Here is a 10,538-nt window from a genome sequence, read left to right as displayed (position 1 = left end):
AAAAAGTAGCTGCTGAGACTACTTATGCACAACCAAACACCTCATGGGATTCTGTTCCTTTGTTGGGATGTTAGAGTTATGGTCTCATGGGACAGCCCAGCTAACTGTCCTAGTAGTGTGTTTAGCACTCCTATTCTACCTCCTAGTTCACTGTGCAGTGCCTGGGTTTTTAAAAGCTTGCAAGCAGCCGTCCAAGGCACAACAATTGGTCTCTAGTCACTTGGAGCAACAAAGGAAGAAGGAGGGTCAGGAATAGAAGGAGGATATGGAATGTGTGGTTAACTGCCTCCAAATAACTGCCTCCTTTGCCATGAAACCAGAAGAACTGGATGGTCCCTGGCTACCGTTCCTAAACATTCTGATTAAAGATTCAACAGAAGAATTATGCTTAAAAGGGGGAAAATGCAGAACAAAAACAAACCAAACTCACTGCCATCGAGTCAGATCCAACTCATAGCAACCCCTCCTTGGGTTTCTGAGGCAGTATCCTACGGAAGTAGATTGCTCAATCTTCCTTCCAAGGAGTGGCTGGAGGGTGTGAACCACCAGGCTTCTGGTTAGCAGTCAAATACCTTCGACACTATGCCAGAATTTCAAATTTTCATAGACTCTAGACTTTCTGGAGCCATGGAAAGTGGATGAACCCCTGAAACTCCTGCCCTGAGATAACCTTTAAACCTTAAACCTAAAATATCCCCTCGAATCATCTTAAAACCAAATAATAGTTCACCTGAACCAGTAAAAAAGTCTGCCTTGAGTATTATGCTCTTTTAAAAATTACCTACATGGCATCAAATTAACAACAGAAACTCGCAAGATTAGACAGGAATCTTAGGGGGCAGTGCGTATATGTCAACGGAGGAAGAAAATCTCAGAAAAGGGAGGTGAGAATGGTTGCTACAACTCGAGAATGTAATCAATGTCACTAAATTGTACACGCAGAAACTTGAGTTGGTGTGTGCTTTGCTGTGAATATGCGACCACAAAATAAATAAAATCAGAAAAAAAAATCTCAATCAGGCATTTCAATTTAGACCTACTACACTAACATATCTTGTGCTGTGACATTAGAACATCATGTACTACAAATGCTGCAAATAAAATATGGTCATGCACAGTGCATCCTCAATGTACTCCATAATCTATAAACCAAAACCCCACTGCTGTCGAGTCATATCCAACCATGGTGACCCCTCCTAGGGTTTCTGAGGCGGTATCACTGTGGAAGTAGATTGCACCATCTTCCTTCTGAGGAGTGGGTGGTGGGTTTGAACCGCCAGCCTTCTGGTTAGCAGTCAAATGCCTTAGGCACTATGCTGTCAGAAGCATAATCTATAGCACATCAAAATTCTCAGCTGGATCTCCCAGATGCAACAGAACTCCCTGGTTATAACCTAAGCACCTGGAACCTACTATACCACATGTGGTGCAGTGGACCTTAATATGGCTCTTCTAGCCATGGTCTTTGACTGGGTGGGAGGGTACAAATGTGAGGTGTTTGTGGCTCACTAAGGGGATTGGACAGCTTATTATAACACCCTGTGGGGGTGAGACCATGCAAGTAAGGTCTTTGGAACCCTAACATGGGGATTGGTTGGTTTGTTTTTTTCCATCCTGCTAGGCTTAAGATGAGCCATCCTGCAGGTGGAAAAGAGGGATCTCACTACCATCCAGAAAGAAGAGCCAGGAGCGGGTCCTTTGGACCCGAGATCCCTGTGCTGAACCTCCTCAACCCAGGAGAGAGAACGAGCTGTAACATGTTGCTGAGACAGCAAGAAGCAGTGGCAGAGAAATGAGAGCAGCAGACCTGGCAGCAGACAGCACAGTGGGCTTTCTGGTCCATGGAACAAAACAGCTGAGTGCCTTTGGGCAGGACTTGCCAGCAGAGTGGGGTGCCTCTCTGGGCACCTATATTCAAAGTTAGAGGAGCTATGTAACCCTTGCCAGAGCAGGGCAGAGGCCAAGGGGCCACAGGGCTGAGAGGCTGAGGCCAGAGAGAAGTGTGCCTGTGGCACAGCCGAGAAAAGGCTGTCCTGATCGAAGAACTGTATCCTACATTGTCTCTGATCTTGAATTGTAACCTGTCACTTCCCTACTAAACCCCATAATCATCAGTATTGACTGTCAGTTCTCTGTGGCCACTACAATGAATTATTGAACCCAGCAGATAAGTAGAGAGTGCTGTGGGGGGGATGGTTGGTGTCAGAATTGGGAGAAAGGTCGGAGAGTGGTGGCATGTCTGAGCTCTGCCTCACAGGAAGCAGCCTTGGGCTGTTCATCTTATCCTGCTCCCGCCTTGTGAAGTTAGAGAAGGTGAGCCCACTGCTGCACCCTCTGCACTACCCAATTATTTACATTCACAGGAGGAAGAACCACCTGTTGTCCGCCTGTGCCCTGCAATATGCCATGCAACCAGCACTATGAACTACAGAAGCTTTCATGATAATCTGTTTCACTAGCTCATCCTACCAGGACCAAATCTCAGCTTTAGGAGCTCTGGTAGCATAGTGCCTAGGGCACTTGACTGCTAACCAGAAGGCTGGCGGTTCAAACCTACCAGCCACTCCTCAGAAGGAAGATGAGGCAATCTACTTCCGTAGTGATACTGCCTTGGCAACCCAAGGAGGAGTTGCTCTGAGTCAGGTCCGACTCGATGGCACATAACAACAACAACAACAACAACCAGGACCAAACACCTGGTTACCACGTATGATACTCAAGGAGCACATATGCAGGGATTCAAAGGGACTCTTGGTTCATCCATGCCTTCATGCATGTTGTTGTTGTTGTTTGCCATCGAGTCGGCCCCGACTCATAGCGACCCCTCCTTGGGTTTCCGAGGCAGTATCACTATGGAAGTAGGATTGCCCAACCTTCCTTCATGCATGTGTGGGAGGTAATTATGGAGTGCCTACAAGGTTGAGTTGGGGAAGCCAAGACGAATACAACCTGGAGGCCTCTAAACAGCTCCAACAGGCTCCCACCATCTCTCACCAGCATCACCCCCAAGAGCTCTCATAACTTCCTGATCTCATCCTTGGACCTATAGCAGACAGTGTGATCTTTTTAAAACCAAAGTCAAATCATGTTATTTCCCTGCATCCAAGCCTCCATTTTCGTTGGCATGAAAGCCAAAGATCCTATACTGGCACCTACGCCATCTGTCCCTCCAGGGCCTCTCTGATCTCGTCTCCTTCCACTCTTCCTGTCTGACTCAGCTTACCACCTGGGCTCCTTGCTCTTCCTTGAACATGACATCCAGAGGCCTCAGGGCCTCTGCATCTTTCACTACCACCAGAACCAGTCCTGCCCCCACTGTCTTCTTGTCTTTGTTGAAATGTCCCTTTTCTAGTGTAGCTTTCCCCAACCACTCTATTTAAAACTGACCTCTCCCCACACTGGGTGCCCCAATCCCCATCCTTGCTTTAGTTTTCTCCATAAAGTCTCTCTTCTAACATATTACATATTTCACTTATTTATATGGCTAGTGTCTGCCTCCTGCCTCTAGAATATAAGCTCCATGAGAGCAAGGACTTTGATTATTTTTATTACAATGTCACCAGCATCTAGAACAGTACCTAACCTCAATCAATACTTGCTGGATGGATGAATCATAGTGCCTGATAGTGTTCCCACCAGAGGACAGACCAGAACACACTGCATCTCAACCATCTGCTACCTCCTCTGTCCTCCAGCACACAAACTACCACCTCCCACCCACCACACATGGAACCACGCAGCCTGCCCTGTGCCTTGAACCACATTTCACCAGCATACTCTACACTAAACCATATACAGCCCTTCACTGAGCCCTTACCGTGCTATGCAGCAGACTGACTAAAACAGGAGCTGCCATTTTAACTCACTGGCCCTGCTGTACCCTGCAGCACTGTGTTCTAGCCCCTGCTATGCAAAGTGTAGCCCATGGTCCAGCAACATCTTAGAACTTGGCAGCTTGTTAGAAATGCAGACTCTCAGGCACCATTCCAGGCCAGCTGAATCGGCATCTGCATTTTCACCAAGTCTCCAGGTAACTGGTGTGTGCACACTCAAGTTTAGGAGGCTCTTCTAGGCTACATCATGGCACCTGTAGCACTAGACTAGAACACGCAATGGTAGACTACAGAGGTCACAGTCCCCTCTACCTAAAATCCAACGAGTCAGTGCATGGCATCATCAGGTGCTTCACCAGAGCACTCCATGCTACATTACTGCATAAGAACACACATATTTATAATTTAGTACTCAAATATCTGAATGCTTGGTAAAACAGAGGGTCAGCAAAAAAGAGGAAGACCCTTATCAAGATAGATTGACACAATGGCTGCAACAATGGGCTCAAATAGCAACAACTGTGAGGATGGCACAGATCTGGGTAGTGCCTAACGATAGCAACAGGAATAGGGTAGTAACTTATGTAACAACCAATTTATCTGAGATACCCTGTGCTTTAATATGTGTTATAAGAGTCCTTTATGTTCCACAGCACAGTGCATTATAACATCCTGACTGGTAGCCATTCATTTGTTCATTCATTTATTCAGTAAAAATTTTGGGGCAACTGAGGAGTACAACCCTCCTCTTCCATGCAGGAGGCCCAGGTTCCATTTCCAGGCAACACACCATTTCCAGCCATGCATGGCCAACACAGGTCTGTTGGTGGAAGCTTGTGTGTTGCTATGATGCTGAATAGGTTTCAGTGGAGCTTCCAGATGGGCTAGGAAGAAAGGCCTGGGGCTCTGATCTACTTCCCAAAATTCAGCCACTGAAATTGGATCACAACAATCTAATCCCCAGTGAATCACCAGGATGGTGAAGGACTGATTAGTGTTCTGCTCCATTGTGCATGGAACTTCCCTCAGTCAGAGGCCAACTAGATGGTAGGGAACAAGTGCTAACCCCTACACTAAGCATTGGGATGCAATAATGGAAAAGACTGCCACGATCTTATAGCTTAATCAAACAGACAGACACTGTATTGAACACAGGGTGATCCACTTCCCTGGTTTCCCATTGGAAACCCAATGGGGTTGCTATGAGTCAGATTTGACTCAGTGGCAATGAGTTTGATTGGTTTGTTGTATTGAACAAGTACTTATAACAAAGTGTGATGACTTTGTTGATAGAACCCTAGCAGATCCCTACTCAGGAATCAAGAAAAGCCTCCCTGAGGTGTTGTCCTACCAATTTGTTGAGTGGAGGGCAAGGCACCATCAGGAATGCGAATCTGGGAAAGAGCTTGAGCTCTGCACGGGCAGAGCTGGAAGGGAAGATAACGTGTAGTGTGTTTGAGGAACTGACAGAGGCTCAGGGATGCTGGTGGTTGGCGTCCAAAGCTGAAGTTGGGGAGGAGCAGAACCCTGGTCTTGAAAGGCCTCAAAAGCCACAGGTGCTAAGAATCAGACATTGTCCTGGGGACAACAGAGAGCTATGAGGGGGTTTTAAGTAAGAGAGTGGCGTACCAGATGCACATTTTCAAAAAAAATCTCACTCTTGTACCCGACACAATACATTGAGGTATTTCAGCAGTTTCAACAATACCCTGTGAACAGCTCCTTGCCATCATAAAAGATGGCACTGAGAACAACTTAAAAAACCCATTTAAAATTATTTTAATGAATTTCCAGTAATAGCACCCTTTACTGATGTTTGAATATAATCCTGTTATTGTCTCTTGTTTGTTCTCTCACTGTACTCTATTTAATAGCATGCATGAATCAGGGGCACTGACAGGTACATGTGTGCCTTTTAATATATTACGTGAGGCACATGGAGCCCTGCACGCGCTCGCTGAGGGCCGTTTAGAAGTGGCAACAGAAAGAAGGGCTGGAGAAGAGGAAATGGAGATTCCCTGGGTGGGGGTGGGACTCTGTTCCGGACTGAATTTGGTCCCTCCAGAGGAGATGCTGAAGTTCTAACCACTGTCCCTGTGATTATGACCTGTTTGGAGGTAAGGTTTCTCTTTTGTTATTTGATGAAGACATGGGGGAGTAGGGTGGGCCCTTAGCCTAGTCCCCTCAGAGTGGTGTCTTATAAAAAGAGCAGAATAGACATGGGGAAGATGCCATGTGAGGACCCATCTCCAAGCCCAGGAATGTCAAGAAACGCCTAGGGTTGCCAAAAGCTGAAAGAGACAAGGCATGGCCATCTCCTACGGTGCACAGAGCATAGCTCTGCTGATACCCTGCATTCAGACTCTCGGCTCCCAAAACACTGAGACAGTACATTCCCGGTCTGTAAAGCCACCGATATTGGGATTTTTGTTACAGCAGCAGTAGTAACTAACACAGGATCTAAGGCCAGGCATCTGCAACGAGAAAGGCTTATGTCCAAGATGAATCAAATGGATGGGTGGTGTAGCCATTGTAACCATTTCTAATTCATCTAAAGAGATCAAGGGCAGCTTGAGACCTGTTATTGTAATTGATAATGTAAAAATACTATGTTGTTGTTGTTGTTATGTGCCGTCAAGTCGGACCCGACTCATAGCGACACTTCCTTGGGTTTCTGAGGCAGTATCACTATGGAAGTAGATTGTCCTATCTTCCTTCTGAGGAGTGGCTGGTGGGTTTGAACCGCCAGCCTTCTGATTAGCAGTCAAGTGCCTTAGGCACTACGCTATCAGAGCTCCCAAAAATATTATGATCATTAGTAAATACATCGAGATCCTTCAACTGTTGGGCATTTGATATGGTTTCCAACCAGTCAGTGTCTTCAATTCCCTCATGTGGGTTCGTCAATGACTTTCAGTCCAGTTACCTTTCCCTGAGTGCCTTCTATGATCAGGCACTAGGCTGGGCATTTTTTATTCATTATCACTTTGCAATATATTAAAAATATTTAACCAAGATTGCCTGTCACATCCCTCTGTACCCAGAGTCCAGTGGGCGACACACTGCTTCATCAGATGCTTTGTCAGCACATCAGAGCAGACTCCGCCGTAAACAACCAGGATTAATGGGCATTGGCTTAATGTCGAGCTGCCTTTCCGTAATCACAGCCCTAGGGCTTATACACTGGCAGCCCACAGGCCGCATGTGGCTCATGGATGTGTTCACTTGGCCTGACTCTGTTTAAATTCTAAAATGTTGTCCCCAAGATGTCAAAATGTAGTGATATTGCATATAAAAATCCAGATTTCCAGCTTCCTGTGAAAACTGTGAAGATGGAGCAACGCTAAGCCTGGGTCCCTGCAGGGCCAGCCAGCCGTAATGAATAGCAGCTGGGATCCCCTAGCTGCACTTGGCCTCTGTCCCCTCTTCTGCCTCATGAGGCCCTCCTCCCTCCCTGACATTACCTGCCTGGTGACTGTAGGCATCTGAGTCTATGACCTGTCCCTGAGAGCTACCACTTCTCAGATGAGCCAGAGATTATTCTCTTTGTGATGTTCCTCTGGCCTCTGGCTGGCTTCCGTGCCTGGCTCTTAAACACTAAGCTCCACAGCAGTGATTCTCAACCTCGAGTGTCAAAAGAACCAGGAGGGCTTGTTAAAACACAGATCACTGGGCCTCCCTCAGCTTCAGACATAAGAGGTCTCAAGTGGGACCCAAGGATATCACTCCAGGTGATATCAAAGTGGTGATATTGTCTATGCCATGCAGGACCCTCTCCAATCCATGGGCATATGTGGTGTAAACATGTTCTCAAGTACAGCATCAGCAGAATTCAACTGTTCTGCCCCTGAAAGACCCTGCACCAAGACTGGATCAATGTGTGATACCAACAACCAACACTGCTGGAGTGCCTACGGGGTGCCAGGCACACACTTAGTGCTTTATGCATTATAGTGATCCTATGATGTAGATATTATTATGAGCCCTATTTTACAGATGAAGAAACTAAGGTACAGAGAGGAGAATGAACCTCCAAGTTCACCAGCTCTAGAACGATTATCCCACTGTATTTACTGAGGGTCACATGCTCTCTGGGATATTGAGCACAATTCTGTGTCTGTTGTAAGATGGATGACGCCCCTGGAAGGAATGGCATGTGGGCACAGTAACAGAATAAAAACGTTTAGTGTGGGAATCACAGGACTTGAGAGTATGTGACCAGCATCTGGAAATGTCTGAAGGCTGTTTTGTAGAGAAAGACAGAGGCTCTGGCTGACAGATCAGGAGCTGGTGAGTGGCATTCTGGGAAGGCTGGTTTGACATCGACATATAACTGTGCAATAATCAGAAGAACTGCGGTGCAGAGAGCTGCTTCTGTAGGACTTGGCTTCCCAACAACAGAAAATGTCTAGAAAGAGACTGGACTCTTCTGAGATGCTGTGGAGCTGTGGCCCTGATGAGTAGCAGACTCACCTGGGAGACTTTTAAAACCATATGCCTTTTACCCTGGGATATCCCAATATACAACCAATGGGGTCAGACTGTCCAAGGTTTGAATCCTCGCTGGTGGTGTAGTGGTTAAGACATTTGGCTGCTAACCAAAAGGTCAGTGGTTCAAACCCACCAGCCCCTGTGCAACAACAGAAAGATGGGGCAGTCTGCTTCCATAACGATTTATAGTCTTGAGAATCCAATGGTGGGGGGGAGGGGTCACTATGAGTCACAATCAACTTGATGGCGGTGAGTTTGTTTATTTTGGTTCATTGCACACTGGCTGAGTTACCTTGGACATAGCACTTAACCTCTCTGAGCCTCCATCTCCTCTTCCACAGAGTGGAATCACAGGACCTGCATTAGTAGATTGTTGTGAGGATTTAATTAGATGCTGCGTTGTTGTTGTTATTAGCTGCTATTGAGTCAGCCCCTGACTCACAGTGACCCCATGCACAATGGAACAAAACACTGTCTGGTCCTGCATCATCCTCATAATTGGGTGCTGAGTGAAACACGGCTGCTGAGCTAATTTTTGGAAGTAAGTCACCAGACTTTTCTTTCTAGTCTCATTCTGGGAGGTCTGCTCAAACCTGTTCACACTCCACTGATGGATGGGTGGCGGCTGGCCTGAGGCGCACTGACTGGAAATTGAACCCGGTCTCCTGCGTAGAAGGCAAGAATTCTACTACTGCCCCACCACTGCCCCCAGACGCTGTACACAAAGTGCTTCATGTGTGTGATGCCTGGCACACAGTAGGTGCTCAAGAAACTACTAACAGTAATCATATCAAAATCACGATCATTATCATTGTCATTTTCTTCATCTTCATCATCCTCACAAGTTTCAGTTTCTAGGATGGTGCTTATGCTCACTTTTCGCTTCAGATGGCAGTTTTACAACCTGCAGTAAAGTCCCCTGGTCCTCACTCTATTTAATCTAACAGAGAAAGATGCTCCCAGGAGAATCACAGTTGTGATTAATTCATCTGCAACATCCCCCTCCTCCATGCTGACAAATACTCCTGCAGAGGCTCTCAGGATGGAAAACCCTCCCGTGCAAGCATGACCGTGTGAAATGTGACACTTACTCATATGTTATACCTCAACCTCACTGCCACCTAGTTGGATCCGACTCATAGCAACCCCTCCTTGGGTCTCAAAGCCATAGCTACACCCATAAGCCTCCAAGAGGGTCTAAGACGCAGAAGCACTTGCTCTTCCACACTGTTCTGTTCTGCTTTGGGTGGGAGCTGGCCAGTGGCATCACTGAGGAGTGTGAGGGATGCGGCTCACACCAGGTGACCCTCTCAGAGGGGGTGATACCAAAATGATTGTCTATAAAATTTTTGTGCAGTGTTTCAGCAGTAATGTCTTATTTTTTACAAAAATCTCCCTGCAGTTAGTGATGACAACCAAAATATTTTTCATAAGCCCAGCTCATATGTATCAATACACCTACAAGGTTAAAACTCAATGCTAACTTACTTCTTGAACTTTCTAATGGGCTCCAGTTGGAGCCGTCATTATTTGCCAACCACAAGCACGTGCTCTTGTCTTTGCTGCTGCCAGTGTTTTTAGAGTTGTAGACTTTGTCAAATTTTCTGCTGTTTTAGCTACAGTATTGTGGTAATCAGTATTTGTGAACCTCTATCAATAATTTTTTTGATAGTAGTAGATTTTACAAAACAATTTTGTTGTTAGTATTCACATAATCTAAGAAATATTACATTTAAGCAATTTACAACTGTATCTATCATATGTCATTCTATGATTAAAATTGATCATAAACATTACTCAGGATTCTGTACGGTCTGGTACAGAAAGAGGTCCACAGCGGTGAGGGGGTGGGGAGTGTGACACCATGAGTTTCCACACTGGGTGACACCCACCCTAGTGGCGCCACTGGAGTTGGCTGCTCGATCGTTGTCTTATTTACTGACTCAGATGTAGTGTATGTTTCAGAATTAAGTCAAATACCATTGAGATAAACAACATGACCTTTTCAATGTCAGCATGAAGAGAAAACGACACAGTGAAACCAACAGAAGAACAAGGGCAAAATTAGATTCTTTATCACAGTCCAAAAATTGGATCTGAACTCTGTTCACCAAAGAGCTTTTCCCAACAAGCTGTCAGTTCGGACACTTAAAATAACCGAATTGATAAAATCAAAAACTCACTACCAATGGTCTTTCCCGTACTTACAAAGGC

At 45.9% G+C, this 10,538-nt stretch overlaps 1 protein-coding gene across 1 annotated transcript in view; it reads right to left on the bottom strand.

Moving 5' to 3' along the window:
* Positions 1-10,538, bottom strand: part of PRKCB (protein kinase C beta) — a 580,609-nt gene that overhangs the window by 43,787 nt on the left and 526,284 nt on the right. The gene's annotated exons all lie outside the window — the stretch shown is intronic.

Source organism: Orycteropus afer, unplaced genomic scaffold, assembly GCF_000298275.1.
Source record: "Orycteropus afer afer isolate SDZICR_OR568_19922 unplaced genomic scaffold, OryAfe1.0 scaffold00312, whole genome shotgun sequence".
NCBI lineage: Eukaryota > Metazoa > Chordata > Mammalia > Tubulidentata > Orycteropodidae > Orycteropus > Orycteropus afer.
Note: the sequence above shows the minus strand (reverse complement) of the source record. Positions and strands in the feature narration are given on the sequence as shown.